Source organism: Pteronotus mesoamericanus, unplaced genomic scaffold (assembly GCF_021234165.1).
Source record: "Pteronotus mesoamericanus isolate MK-2021 breed Mesoamerican mustached bat unplaced genomic scaffold, CSHL_Meso_final scaffold_705, whole genome shotgun sequence".
Lineage (NCBI taxonomy): Eukaryota > Metazoa > Chordata > Mammalia > Chiroptera > Mormoopidae > Pteronotus > Pteronotus mesoamericanus.
Genome location: NW_026555326.1, coordinates 10,030,587 through 10,047,371, shown reverse-complemented (window position 1 = coordinate 10,047,371; position 16,785 = coordinate 10,030,587).

Sequence of the window (16,785 nt, the reverse complement as noted above, 5' to 3'; positions counted from 1 at the left end):
TCTTGCTCTTTCTCTTTTCCTTCAGGCACTTCTATGATTTGGATGTTGGAATATTTAAATTTGTCTTGGAGGTTCCTAAGCCTCTCCTCATTTTTTTTTTTAAATCCTGTTTCTTCCTTCTGTTCCAAATCATTGATTTGAGTCCTGATTTCCTTCCCTTCAGTGTTGGCTCCCTGTATATTTTTCTTTATTTCATTTTTCATAGCCTTCACTTTTTCTTCCACTTTGTGATCATACTCAACCATTTCTGTGAGCATCCTGATTACCAGTCTTTTGAACTCTGCATCTGATAGGCTGGGAATCTTTTCATTGCTTAGTTCTTTTTTGGAGTTTTGATCTGTTCTTTCATTTGGGCCATATTTCTTTGTTTTGGTGCACCTCTTACATTATAAAAGGCAAAGTCTTAGGTATTCACTAGGGTGGGGAAATTCATATCATTATGTTGCGGCACTGTATGTGGGGGAGGGTTCAGAGAGGAAACAGTGCCACTTGCCTGGCTCTTGGTCAGCTTTCAGTAACTTCCCCCACTACCCACAAGAAAATTAGGCCTTTCTGGTGCTGATTCCCAGATGGGTGGGTTTGGGTACATTCTAGGACCCTATGAGTCTCTCCAATGAACACTCTGTGAGGCTGGGAGTTTCTTCCACCACTGCAAACCCCACTGGTTTTTACAGCCAGAGGTCTTGAGACTTTCTTTTCCTGTGCTGGGTCTCTGGGCTGCATGGGTGTCTCACTCCCCTGTTGTTCCTCCCAGTTTATCTGCATGCAAGTGTGGGACTGACTGCCAGCCATCATTTTACCTGTGCAGTCCTTCAGCCACCTTACCATGAGTCCTCTCTGCACTGGCTGCCTGTCTTGCCCCTCCTATCAGTCTGGATGACTGTTTCTCCTTTAACTCCTTGGTGGTTGTAATTCCATACAGTTCAGTTTTCTGGCAGTTCTGCTTGTTTTTTTATTGTAAATTTGTTGTCCTTCTTTTGGTTGTGTGAGGAGGCAAAGTGTACCTATGCCTCCATCTTGGCCAGAAGAACTCTTTTTTTTTTGTTTGTTTTAAATATTACTTTTTCCCTGTATTAGCCTTGTTTTCATTCCTTACTCTTAGTATTCCTTCTACCTCTATCCTCTCAAAATAACTTCTCTTTCCTCTAGACATGTTGTAAACTTTTTTCTTTCTTTTTTTCCCCATTATTCCCCTCCTACCTATATAAATCTTAGCTGATTTGTTGTTGATATTGCCATGGGTTTCTTTCTCCAATTTAGTCCTTATTATGTTTTATATATATACTTGTTGTTTTCTCTCACTAGATATTTACATATTTATTCATTTATTTCAACTTTGTTTACACCTATTACTAACTCTTTCCTTCACTTACTCCATTCTGCTTTCCCTCCTCCCTTTTTTAATTGTGATGTAAATTTCATTTTCTTTCTCTCTTCACCTTGTCTCTATTTTCTACTCTTATTATTGCTTCTTTCTCTACTCTCACAAAATCACTTTTCTTCCAGTTAGTGATCTCATATTGCTTTTCCTTTCTTATAATAGTCTTACTATCCTTATACCTTTATTAATATTGACTCATTTGCTGTTGATAGTGTGGTTCTGGGTGGAGGGTATTTTTGCAGGTGTGGGTGTGTTTCTTGGGCTGCTAGGTTTTGCTCAGAACTTGTATAAGATTATACAAGTCATGATGGTCGGAATGACTCTCAATCAGCAAGGTGGAGTGAAGGACCCACCAAAGAATGAACCAACAACAACCAAAACCAATTACTATCAGAGATCCCATATAAACAGCATAAAAGGTCATCCCCAGATCATCAAGCACAGGAGTTCAAGGAGCCTGCACCAGTGAGTTCCACAGGTCTTCTACCATAAAAGGTCACAACACAAAGACATGGAGTCAAAGCACATCACTCTAATATGCAGAAACAAACAATAAAAGTCACCAAAAATGGGGAAACAAAGAAACAACTCCTCAATCAAAAGGAAAGAAGGAATTCCCAGAAAGACTGCTAAATGAAATTGAAGCAAGGAAACTATCAGACATCAAGCTCACAATAATAGTTATAGGATGCTCAAGAAGCTCAGGGACAACTACAAAGAACTCCAGGAAAGTTACAAAGAACTCACTGCAAAGGACAAAACCATGGAAAAGGACATAGAGCCAGATGTTAATGAAATACACTGTATCTGAAATGAAGGACATAGTAGAAGGAATTAAAATCAGGTTAGAAGAAACGGAGGATTGAATCAGTGAGATGGAGGACAAGCTAAAAAAAATTTTTCAGGGAGAGCAACAAAATGAAAAAAGACTCAAAATGAATGAAGAGGAATTAAGGACAACATGAAACATACTAATACTGTAAAATAGGGATACCAGAAGGAGGAGAGAAGCAAGTGATAGAAAAACTATTTGAAAAAGTAATGATGGAAATGTTCCTAACTTGAAGAGAGAAAAAGTCAAGCAATTCTAGGAAGCACAGAATGTGTCAGTGAAGAAGAACCCAAAGAGGCTCACTCCAAAACATCATAATTAAAATGACAAAATTCAGGACAAAGAGGGAATCTTAAAGGCAGCAAGGGAGAAACAGATAGTAACATGCAAGGGAGCCCTGATAAGGCTATCAGCTGATTTCTCAACAGAAACAGTACAAACCAGAAGAGAATGGCAAAAAAAAAAAAAAAAAAAAAAATCCATGTAATGAAAAGCAAAGGTCTGCAACCAAGGTTGCTGTACCCAGCAAGAGTCTCATTTAAAATGGAAGGTGAAATAAGGAGTTTCCTAGACAAAAGATGGCTAAAAGAATACACCTCAACCAAACAAGCATTGCAAGATATGTTAAAGGGACTGCTTTAAGAAGATGAAGAAAAACATATATAGAGGTGAACACAGGTACGAAGGGAAAAAATGGCAATGAATAAGTACCTATCAACAATAACCTTAAATGTAAATGGATTAGTGCTCCAATCAAAAGCAAAGGATAGCTGAATGGATAAGGAAACATGACCCACATACATGCTGTCTACAAGAGACCCACCTCAGAACCAAATCTCTTCACAGACTGAAAGTGAAAAGATAGAAATATTCCAAGTAAATGGAAATGAACAAAGAGCTGGGGTAGCAATACTTGTATCAGACAAAATAGATTTTATTTTATTTTATTTTATTTTATTTTTAATTAATTAATTAATTATTCCAGATACATTTGTCTCTGCCTTCCCCCCACCACTTTCCCCTGCCCCTTCCCCACTAGATTTTAAAACAAAGGCCTTAAAAGAAGACAAAGAAGAATATGTCATAATACTTAAGGGAAAAATCCATCAAGAAGATAAAACTTTTGAAAACATATATGCACCCAAAGTAGGAGAACCAAAATATATGAGGAATATCTTGGAGGACTTCAAGAAAGATATCAACAGCAACCTAATCAGTTTTAACATCCCACTGTCAACAATGGATAGATGTTCCAAACAAATAATCAACAAAGACATTGTAGCACTGAACAACACTCTAGATCAAATGGAGTTAATTGATATATTCAGAACACTTCATCCCAAAGAAACAAACTATACATTCTATTCAAATGCATGTGAAACATTTTCAAAGATAGACCACATGGTAAGACATGGAACAAGTTTCAAGAAATTAAAAAAAAAATCATATCAAGCACCTCCTTGGATCACAATGGCTTGAAACTAGAAGCAAACCTCAAGTAAAAAATTAAAAACATTTCAAATTCATGGAGACCAAATAACATATTAAATATGAATGGATTCACAATGATATCAGGAAGAAATACAATCCTTCTGGAAATAGCTCTGATTGGTGTGATTTGGTGGACTGAGTGCCAGCCTGCAAACCAAGGTGTCTCTGGTTTGATTCCCAGTTAGGGTGCATGCCTAGGTTTCAGGCTAGTTCCCTGGTGGGGGGTGCACAAGAGGTGACCATATATTGATATTTCTCTCCCTCTCTTTATCTTTCCCTTTCCTTATCTCTAAAAACAAAGAAATAAAATTTTTAAAAAAGTTTTTGGAAATAAATGAAAATGAACACAAAGCAGACCAAAACTTATGGGACACAATGATGGCAGTCCTGAGAGGGAAGTTTGTGGCAATACAGGCCTACCTAATAAAGATAGAAACATTTCAAATAAAAAAAAAAACTAACCCTACACTTACAAGATCTGGAGGAACAACAACAAACAAAGCCCAGAGTGAGTAGAAGGAAGGAAACAATCAAAATCAGAGCAGAAATAAATGATATAGAGACTAAAAGAACAATTCAAAATATAAATAAATCCAGGAGCCAGTTCTTTGAAAAGATAAACAAAGTCAACAAACTTTTAACCAGATTCATAAAAAACAAACAAACCAAAAACCAGAAACAAAAGAGGAGAAATCACAACTGGTACTACAGCTATGCAAAGGATTGTAAGAAATTAACTATGAACAACTATATACTAAGAAATTTGACAACTGAGCAAAGCAGAAAAAAAATTCTAAAAACATATCATCTTCCAAAAGTGAATATAGAAAAAGCACAAACCCTGAACGGATGGATAATAATTAGTGAAATTAAAGCAGTAATGAAAAAATTCCTGACACACAAAAGCCCAGGCTCAGGACCAAACATAATATACCACATAAATAGAATGTAAGACAAAAATCACATGATTATATCAATACATGCTGAAAAAGCATTTGATAAAGTACAGCACCGATTTATGTTAAGAAACACTTGAGCACAATGGGAGTAGAGAGAGCATACATAAATATATAAAGGCCATATATGAAAAACCTACAGCCAACATCATATTCAATGGGTAAAAACTAAAAGCTCTCCCACTAAGATCAAGAACAAGACAAAATTGTCTGCTTTCATCTCTTTCATTCAACATAGCGTAGGAAGTCCTAGACACTGTGATCAGAAAAGAAGAAATAAAAGGCATATGAACTGGAAAGGAGAAATTAAAGTTGTCACTGTTTGCAGATGACATAATAATGTACATAGAAAATCCTATAGACTCCACTAAAACACTACTCAAACTAATAAGTGAATTTGGCAAAATAGTGGGATACAAAGTCAGTGTGCAGAAATTGAAGGCATTTTTGTATAGCAACAATGAAATATCAGAAGCAGAAACTAGGAAGAAACTTCATTTACGTTAGCTACAAGAAAAACAAAGTACCTATGAATAAACTTAACCAACATAACTATTATGTCCATAATTATAGGACATAAAAGACCTATAATTAGAAAACTACAGAACACTGAAGAAGTTAAGGAAGACATAAATAAATGGAAACATATACAGTATTCATGGATTGGAAGACTTAACATTATTAAAAGGTCCATACTACCCAAACAATGTAAATTCTATACAATCTTTATTAAAATATCAATGACATATTTCACAGATTTGGAATGAATATTTGAAATATTTATATGGAACCATAAATGACCCTGAATAGCCTCAGCAATTCTGAGAAAGAAAAATAAAGTAGGAGGGATCACAACACCTGATATCAAACTATATTACAAGGCCTCTGTAATTGAAACAGTCTGGTACTTGCATAAGAATAGATACATAAGTCAATGGAACAGAATAGAGAGTCCAGATATAAACCCACGTCTCTGTGGTCAATAAATATTCAATAAAGGGGGCAAAATCTTTAAATGGAGTAAAAATAGCCTCTTCAACAAATGGTTTTGGGAGATCAGGACAGGTACTTGCCAAAAAATGAACTTAGACCACCAACTTACACTATTATCTAGAGTAAACTCAAGATGGGTAAAAGACTTAAATATAAGTTGTGACACCATTAAAGTCCTAGAGAGAAACATGGGCAGTAAAATGTCAGATATCCCATCCAACAATATTTTCGCTGGTATGTCTCCTAGGGCAAGGGATATTAAAGAAAAAATAAACAAAGAAACTACATCAAATTAAAAATCTTTTGCACAGCTTAAAAAAAAAAAGATCAGCAAAATGAAAAGGGAATCAGCTGTGTGTGTAAACATTTTGATGATGATTCCTTGGACAAGGGTTTGATCTCCAGAATACATAAAGAACTAGAACTCATACAACTCAACATCAGGAAGACAAACAATCCAATTAAAAAATGGGCAAAGTATCTAAATAGACAGTTTTCTAAGAAGGACATACAGAAGGATTAAAGACATGTGATAGCAACATCATTAGCTATCAGAAAGACACAAATTCAAGCCACAATGACATAGCACCTCACAGTGATCAGAATAGCCATGATAAACAAATCAACAAATAACAAGTGCTGGCGAGGTTGTGGAGAAAAGGGAACCCTAGTACACTCTGGTGGGAATGCAGACTTGTGCAGCCACTGTGGAAAACAGTATGACATGTTCTCTAAAACCAAAGATGGAACTGCCATTTGATCCAATGTTTCCACTGCTGAGATCACATCTCAGGAATCCTGAAACACCAATTCAAAAGAACCTATGCACCCCAATGTTCATAGCAGTGTTATTTAGAATGGCTAAAATCTGGAAACAGACTAAGTGCCCATCAGTAAATGAGTGAGTCAAAAACTCTAGTACATTTACTCAATGGTACATTTAAATAAAAGAAAGAAAGTAGGAACTCCTACCCTTTGTGACAACATGGATAGAACTGGGGAGTATTATGCTAAGTGAAATAAGCCAGGCAACAAAAGACAAATGTCATATGATCTCACCTATCAGTGGAATGTACTGAGCAAAACAAATGAGCAAAATAGTACCAGAAGCATGAAAACAAGGAAAATTCTGACAGTAATCAGAGAGATGGGAGGAGTGAGATAATGGGGAAAGAAGGGGAAGGGTCTATTCAAGAAACATGTATAAATGACCCATGAACATGGACAACAAGGTGGGTGCCAGCTATTGGAGCAGGATGTGGGTGCAGTAGGGGAAAGCAATGGGAGAAAAATGGGTACAAATGTAGTAGAACACCAAGTAAAAAAATTGGTGTTCAGAAAATTAGACAGATATTATACATGCAGAAAAATGAAACTAGACCATCTTCTTACACCACACAAATAATAAGTTCAAAATGGATGACAGACTTAAATGTTATACTTGAAACCATAAAAATCATTGAAGAAATCATATGCAGTAAAATCTAAAACATTGCTTGTAGCAATATTATTTTTCTGACAAATTTCCTAAGGTCAGTGAAACAAAAGAAGAAATAAACAAATGACACTAAATCAAAGCAAATACTTTTGCACTGCAAAGGAAATCATGAATATACAAAAAATCCAATGAATAGAACATATTCACTGATACATATGATAGAGGTTTAATAACCAAAATTTGTAAAGAACTTACAAAACACCAAAAAAAAACACAAAAAACAAAAACCCAAAACAAAACAAAACAAAACCCCCCTGACCAAATAATCCAATTAAAAGATGGGCAAAGGACTTGAATAAATACTTCTCCAAAGAGGACATACAGGTGGCCAATAATCATCAGAGCAATGCAAATTAATATCACAATGAAATATCACCTAACACCTGTCAGAATGGTTATTATCAATAAATCAACAAATAGTACTGGTAGGGATGTGGAGAAAGGATAACCTTTTGCACTGATGGTGAAATGATATTGGTGCAGCCATTGTGGAAAGCAGTATGAAGTTATGTCAGGAAATTAAAAATGGAACTGCCTTATGACCTAGCACTTCCATTTCTGGGAATTTCCCAAATGATCCTGAAACACTAATTTAAAAGAATATAAACACCCCTCTGTGCAATGCAGCATTACATACAATAGCCAAGATTTGGGAGCAGCCCAAGTGTCCATGAGTAGATGAGTGAAGAAAACACTTATGGTATATTTACACAATGGAATACTACTCAGCCAGGAAAATGAAGAAAATTTTACCCTTTACAACAGTGTGGATGGAGCTGAAGAACACTATGCTAAATGAAATAAGCCAGTCATAGAAAGACAAATACCATATGATTTTACTCACATGGAATCTAATGAACAAATTGAACTAATAAGAAAATATACACAAAAATAAACTCGAGATGGATAAAAGACTTAATTATAAGTCGGAACACCATTAAAGTCCTAGAGGAGAACATTGGCAGGAAACTCTCAGATATCCCACCCAGCAATTTTTTCACTGATATGTCTCCTAAAGCAAGGGACATCAAGGAAAGAATAAACAAGTGGGACCTCATCAAAATAAGAAGCTTCTGCACAGCTAAAGAAAACATCAGCAAAATGAAAAGGGAGCCAACCCTATGGGAAAATATATTCGCTAATGATACATCAGATAGAGGTTTGATCTCCAAGATATATAAAGAACTCACTCGACTCCACACTAAGAAGACAGACGACCCAATCAAAAAAAGCCAGGGGGTGAAAGACAAATACCATATGATCTCACCTGTAAGTGGAACCTAACCAACAATGCAAAGAAGCAAGGCAAATATGGCCAGCAACACTGAAAGGAAAAGAAATCAACAGAGACAAGAGGGAAGGGGGGGGCAGGGAAAGGGAAGGGAAGGGGAAAGTCAAGGAACATATAGCAAGGACTCATGGACAAAACCAAAGGGGAAGAGCTGAGGGAGGGAAGGTGGGAGGGGGCAAGGGAAAGGGGGGGGGGGAAGGCAGAGACAAATGTATTTAAAAAGTAAATAAATTAAAAAAAAAAAAAAAATGGGCAAAGGACCTGGGCAGACGCTTTTCCAAGGAAGAGATACAGAGGGCCCAGAGGCATTTGAAAGGATGCTCAGCATCACTAGCCATCAGAGAAATGCAGATCAAAATCACCATGAGGTACCACCTCACACCAGTCAGAAGGGCCATCATAAACAGATCAACAAACAAGAGGTGCTGGCCAGGCTGTGGAGAAAAGGGAACACTAGTACACTGTTGGTGGTTTGCAGACTGGTGCAGCCACTGTGGAAAGCAGTGTGGAATTTCCTCAAAAAGCTGAAAATGGAACTGCCTTTTGATCCAGTGATTCCCCTGCTGAGACTATACCCTAAGGACGCCAAAACGCCAATACTAAAGAACCTATGCACCCCAATGTTCATAGCAGCACAATTAACAATAGCCACGTGTTGGAAGCAACCTAAATGCCCATCAGTAGATGATTGGATCAAAAAGTAATGGTACATATACACAATGGAATACTACGCAGCAGAAAGAAAAAAGAACTACTACACTTCGCGACAGCATGGATGGAACTCGAGAGCATTATGCTAAGCGAAATAAGCCAGGGGGCGAAAGACAAATACCATATGATCTCACCTATAACTGGAACCTCACCAACAATACAAAGATGCAAGGAAAATAAGACCAGCAACACTGAAAGGAAAAGAAATCAACAGAGACAAGAGGGAAGGAGGGAGGGGGGCGGGGAAAGGAAGGGAAGGGAAAAGTCAAGGAACATATAGCAAGGACTTATGGACAAAGCCAAAGGGGAAGAGCTGAGGGAGGGAAGGAGGTAGGGGGCAAGGGAAAGTGGTGGGGGTTTGGCAGAGACAAATGTATTTGAAAAAATAAATTAAAATAAATTAAAAAAAGAAAATAAAGACAGACATAAATAGAGAGCAGGCTGAGAGCTCTGGTGGAGGACATTTGTGAGGTGAAGGGATCAAGCAAAAAGAAAAAGGACTGATGGGCACACATAACAGTGTAGTAATTTTGGGGGACAAGGATGGGTGAAGATGGAAGAATATATAAAGAGGATAAATAGTAATAGACAAAAATAAATAAAAAAGAAGAAAGAGTAATATGATTATAAGGAAAAATGTCAATAAATATGTACCTAACAAGAATCACTTTAAAATTAGTAGCTTAAATACTCCAATCAAAGGGTAGAGATTACTCCATATCTGGTATTGTATTTTACATCCTATGGCTATTTTGTAATATCCATGGATATGAACAATGGTGTGGGATTGCCTAAGGGAGTGAGGGATGCTGGGTGGAGAGGACAAAATGGGAAATTGGAACAACTGTAATAGCATAATCAATAAAATATAATAAAACTAAGATACCTAGAAACAAAATATGAGGGTAAAAAAAGGCATAGGATAGCTGAATGAGTAGCAAAATCTATATATATGCTGTATGCAAACGATCCACTTCAGAAGCAAAGATACACACATACTAAATGTAAATAGGATGGAAAAATATATTTCATGTAAATAAAAATGAAAGAAAAGCTGGAGTAGCAATACTTACATCTGGAAAAATAGACTTTTAAATAAGGACTATAGTATAGACAGAAGGACGCTGCATAATAATAAAGGAAACAATAAAAAAGGGAACATAATTCTTTTAAACATTTATTTACCAGCATAGGAGCACCTAAATATATAAAGGAAATATTGATGGATGTAAAAGGAGAGATTGGCAGTAATACAGTCATGGTAGGAGACTTTAACACATCATTGATCTTCCAGACACAAAATCAATAGTAAAATGGTGACCTCAAGTGACAGACTAGATCAGATGGATTTAATTGATATCTGCAGAGCATTTCACCTCAAGGCCACAGAATATACATTTTTTTTCAAGTGCACATGGAGATTTTTCTAAGGTAGACCACATATTTCTATGATAGACACAAACAGATTCTCAATAAATTTAAGAAGATTGAAATCACGTCAAGCATCTTTTCTGACCGTGATACTATTAAAATAAAAATTAATTCTATAAAAAAATTCTAAAAGACACACAAAGACATGGAGGCTAAATAACATGTTACAAAACAATGAATGGGTCAACAATAAGATAAAAAGGAAACCAAAAGAAATCTGAAACAAATGAAAATGAGAACACAAAAACCCCAAAACAGTGGGAAAGAGTGAAGGAAGTCCTAGAGTAAAACTCATAGCATCAAAAGTCTATCTCAAGAAACAAGAAAAATCTCAGATAAAAAACTGAACTTTACACTTAAGGAACTAGAAAAAGAACACTAACAAAACCCAAAGTGAGTTGAATAAAGGAAATAATAAAGATCAGAGCTGAAATAAACAAAAGAGGGTAAAAAAATAGAAAAGATCAATGAAACCAGGAGCCTGTTTTTTCATTTATTTTTATTTTTTAAAGTAAATTTTATTGATTATGCCATTACAGTTGTCCCATTTCCCCTCCTTTATTCCACTCTGCCCTGCACCCCCTTTCCACCAGCATCCTCCACCCCCTTAGTTCATATTCATGGGTAGTACATGTAAGTTCTTTGGCTTCTCCATGTCTTATGCTATTCTTAAACTCCCACTGTCAATTTTCTACCTACGATTTATGCTTCTTATTCCCTGAACCTTTTCCTCCATTCTCCCCCCAGCCCCTCACTGCTGATAACCCTCCATGTGATATCCATTTCTGTGATTCTGTTCCTGTTGTAGTTTGCTTAGTTTGTTTGTTCAGAGAATTCTTTGTTTCTTCGTTCTGCTCTGGTTGAATGTCTATCTTTTCCTTCAGTTCCAGATTGTTGATTTGAGTCCCAGTTTCCTTCCCTTCACTGTTGGTTCATGTGTATTTTTATTTATTTCACTTTTCATAGCTTTCACTTTTTCCTATATTTTGTGACCATGCTCAAGCATTTCTGTGAGCATCCTAATTACCAGTGTTTAGAACTCTGCATCTGATAGGTTGTCTGTCTCTTCATCACTTAGTTCTTTTTTTTGAGTTTTGATCTCTTTTTTCATTTGGGCCATATTTCTTTGTCTCAGTGCATCTATTTCATTGCAAAGGGTAGAGCTTTAGGTATTCACCAGGGTGGGGCAACACACATCACTGTGTTGTGGCACAGTATGTGGAGGAGAGGTCAGAGAGGGAACACTGCCACTTGCCTGGCTCTTGGCCAGCTTTCAGTCACTTCCCCCACTACCCACAGGCAAATTTGGCCTTTCTGGTGCTGATTCCCAGCTTGATGGGTTTGTGTATGTCCTAGGACTCTGTGGGTCTCTCCAGCGAACTCTCCTATGAGGTTGGATGTTTCTCTTGCTACCACAACCCCCACAGGTTTTTTTTTTACAAAAAGAAGATTTTAGGATTTTTTCCCCCAGGCTGGAATCCTGGGTTGCTTGCTCTGTTTCACTCCGCAGTAGTTTCTTCTGGTTTAATCACATGCAAATGTGAGACAAGCCTGGTGCCAGCTGCGGTTCACTTGTCCAATCCTCCAGATGCCTTGCTGCATGTCCTTTCCACCCTAGCTGCCTGCCTCTACCCCTCCTACCAGTATGGATGAATGTTTATTCTTTAACTCCTTAGTTGTTGAACTTCCATGCAGTTCAATTCTCTGGCAATTTTGATTATGTTTTGTTTTTAATTTTCTTGTTGTCCTTCTTTTGGTTCTGTGAGGAAGCAAAGTTATCCCAGGAGCCTGTTTTTATTAAAAGACAAGCAAAGATTGGCAAACCTTTAACCAGGATCATCAAGAAAAAAGAGAGAGAGGACCCAAATAAATAAAATCAGAACTTAAAGAGAAGAAGCAACAACTGGCTCCAGAGAAATATAGGGATAGTGAGAAAATATTCCAAAAATTGAATGCCAAAAATGTTGGACAAAATGGACAAAGTGAATGTTTCTTAAAACATACAGTCTTCACAACTGAAGTAAGAACAATCAGAAAATCTTAATAAACAGATTACATCTTGTGAAACTGAATAGGTAATCAAAAACTCCCATCAAACTAAAGTCCTGGACTGGAAATGGGTTCACAGAAAAATTTTACCAAATATTAAAATGAGAACTAATACCTATCTTTCTCAAACTATTTCAAAAAATTCAAGAGGAGAAAATATCCCTATGCTCCTTTTACAAGGCCAGCATTACCCTATTTAAAAACTAGATAAAGATACTATGAAGAAAAATATTATAGACCAATATCCCTGATAAGCTTAGATGTTAAAATTCTTAGCTGAATATTAGCAAACCATATCCAGCAATATATTAAAAAAAGAGAATACACAATGATCAAGTGAGATTTATTTTGAGGATGCATGGTAGGTACAGTATCTGTAAATCAATAACTATGATACAGTACATAAGCGAAATGAAGGATAAAAATCACATGATCATATCTGTATATGCAAAAAAAAATTGATAAAATGCAGCACATATATATCATTAAAAAATCTCAGCAAAGTGGTAATATATGGATCATATCTCAACATAATAAAGTCCATATATAATAAAAAAGAACAGCTAACATCATGCTCAATGGGCAAAATCTAAAAGTGTTTCCCTTAAGATTAGGAAAAACACAGGAATGCTTTCTTTAACAACTTTTATTCAACATATTCTGGAAATTCTAGTCACATTTATCAGACAAGAAGAAATCAAAGACATCTAAATTGGAAAAAAAAGGGGAAGAGTAAAAGTTTGATTAGTTGCAGATGACATAATATTATACATAGGGAAAACCATAAAGATTCTACCAAATCTACTAGAACTGATATAAGAATTCAGTTAATTAGCAGAATACAAATATATCCAGAAATAAATGGAAATTTTTGATGTTGCAATCTTTTTAAAAAATTTATTTCTTCTTAATAAAATTTTTAACATACATTTCTCTCCATTTACCTGTCACCTACCCCACTTTCCCCTACCCCACCTCCCACTGAATAGTTCCCCACCTTGGATTAGGCCACGTGTCCTCCACATCTGTTCCTTAATTTGACCCTTCCCCTTCCCCTTTCCTCTAACCTCCTTCTACCTTCCTTCCCATCCCATCCATTTCTTCTTTCTTTCAATGTTGCTGGTTATACTTTCCTTGCCTGTTTGCTTTGCTGAGTAGGTTCCACTTACAGGTGAGATCATATGGTATTTGTCTTTCACTGCCTTGCTTATTTGACTTAGCATAATGCTCTCCAGTCCCATCCACACTGTCGCAAATGTTAGTACCTTGTTCTTTCCTTCTGCTGAGTAGTATTCCACTTTGTAAATGTATGATAGTTTCTCAATCCACACATTTAATGATGAACACTTAGGTTGCTTCCAGCAAGTGGCTGTTGTAAATTGTGTGGATATGAACATTGGGGTGCATAGGTTTTTTGAATCGCTGTTTTGGGGTTCTTAGGGTATAATCCAAGCAGTGGAGCCACTGGGTCAATAGTCAGTTCTTTATTTAGGTTATTGAGGAAATTCCAACCTGTTTCCCACAATGGCTGTACCAGTCTGCATTCCTACCACAGTGTACTAGGGTTTGCTTTTCTCCACAACCTCATGAGCACCCGGTGTTTGTTGATTTATTTATAATGGCCATTCTTACTAGTGTGAAGTGGTATCTCATTGTGGTGTTAATTTGCATTATTTTTCCCATTTTTTTCATTAAAAAATTTTTATTTTACTTTATTTTATTTTTTTAATTTAATTTTAATTTATTTTTTCAAATACATTTGTCTCTGCCTCCCCCCGCCCGCACCACTTTCCCTAGCCCCCTCCCTCCGTTCCTCCCTCAGCTCTTCCCCTTTGGTTTTGTCCATGAGTCCTTGCTATATGTTCCTTGACTTTCCCCTTCCCTTCCCTTTTCCTGCCCACCCTCCCTCCTTCCCTCTTGTCTCTGTTGATTTCTTTTCCTTTCAGTGTTGCTGGTCTTATTTTCCTTGCATCTTTGTATTGTTGGTTAGGTTCCCTTTATAGGTGAGATAATATGGTATTTGTTTTTTGCCCCCTGGCTTATTTCACGTAGCATAATGCTCTCCAGTTCCATCGATGCTGTCGCAAAGTGTAGTAGTTCTTTTTTTCTTTCTGCTGCGTAGTATTCGATTGTGTATATTTACCATTACTTTTTTTTTAATTTATTTACTTTTAAAATACATTTGTCTCTGCCTCCCCCCCACCTCTTTCCCTTGCCCCCTCCCACCTTCCCTCCCTCAGCTCTTCCCCTTTGGTTTTGTCCATGAGTCCTTGCTATATGTCCCTTGACTTTCCTCTTCCCTTCCCTTTCCCTGCCCCCCCTTCCCTCTTGTCTCTGTTGATTTCTTTTTCTTTCAGTGTTGCTGGTCATATTTTCCTTGCTTCTTTGCATTGTTGGTTAGGTTCCGCTTATAGGTGAGATCATATGGTATTTGTCTTTCGCCCCTGGCTTATTTCACTTAGCATGATGCTCTCCAGTTCCATCCATGCTGTCGGAAAGTTTAGTACTTCTTTTTTTCTTTCTGCTGCGTAGTATTCCACTGTGTATATGTACCATTACTTTTTGATCCAATCATCTACTGATGGGCATTTAGGTTGCTTCCGACACGTGGCTATTGTTAATTGTGCTGCTATGAACATTGGGGTGCATAGGTTCTTTAGTATTGGCATTTTGGTGTCCTTAGGGTATAGTCTCAGCAGGGGAATCACTGGATCAAAAGGCAGTTCCATTTTCAGCTTTTTGAGGAAATTCCACACTGCTTTCCACAGTGGCTGCACCAGTCTGCATCCCACCAACAGTGGACTAGCATTCCCTTTTCTCCACAGCCTCGCTAGCACCTGTTGTTTGTTGATCTGTTTATGATGGCCCTTCTGACTGGTGTGAGGTGGTACCTCATGGTGGTTTTGATCTGCATTTCTCTGATGGCTAGGGATGCCGAGCATCCTTTCAAATGCCTCTGGGCCCTCTCTTTCTCCTCCTTGGAAAAGCGTCTGCCCAGGTCCTTTGTCCACTTTTTGATTGGATCATTTGCTTCTTGGAGTGGAGTCGAGTGAGTCCTTTATATATCTTGGAGATCAAACCTCTATCCGATGTATTATTAGCGAATATATTTTCCCATACGGTTGGCTCCCTTTTCATTTTGCTGATGTTTTCTTTAGCTGTGCAGAAGCTTCTTATTTTGATGAGGTCCCACTTGTTTATTCTTTCCTTGATGTCCCTTGCTTTAGGAGACATATCAATGAAAAAATTGCTGGGTGGGATATCTGAGAGTTTCCTGCCAATGATCTCCTCTAGGACTTTGATGGTGTTGCAACTTATATTTAAGTCTCTTATCCATCTTGAGTTTATTTTTATGTATGGTGTCAGCTGATGATCCAATTTAAATTTTTTTGCATGTAGCTGTCCAGCTCTCCCAACACCATTTGTTGAAGAGGCTATTATTGCTCCATTTTATGCTTCTGTCCCCTTTGTCAAATATTAGATGCCCATAAAGACCTGGACTTATTTCTGGGCTTTCTATTCTGTTCAACTGGTCTATATGTCTGTTCTTGTGCCAGTACCAGATTGTTTTGAGTATACTGGCTTTGTAGTAGAGTTTGATGTCCGGTATTGTGATCCCTCCTACTTTGTGTCTCTTTCTCAAAATTGCTGCGGCTATTCGGGGTCGTTTATGGTTCCATATACATTTTTGAAATGTCTGTTCTATTTCTGTGAAATACGTCATTGGTATCTTAATAGGGATTGCGTTGAATCTATAAATTGCTTTGGGTAGTATGGACATTTTGATGATATTAATTCTTCCAATCCATGAGCACGGTATATGTTTCCATTTATTTGTGTCTTCCTTAATTTCTTTTATCAATGTTGTATAGTTTTCTGCATACAGGTCTTTTACGTCTTTGGTTAAATTTATGCCTAGGTACTTTACTTTTCTTCTTGCTATATCGAATGGTATTTATTTTCTGATTTCTTCTTCTTCTATTGCATTGCTGGTATACAAAAATGCCTTTGATTTCTGAATGTTGACTTTGTATCCTGCTGTTTTGCCAAATTCACTTATTAGGTTGAGGAGTTTTTTGGTCGAGTCTGCAGGGTTCTCTATGTACACTATCATGTCATCTGCAAACAATGATAGCTTTACTCCCTCCTTTC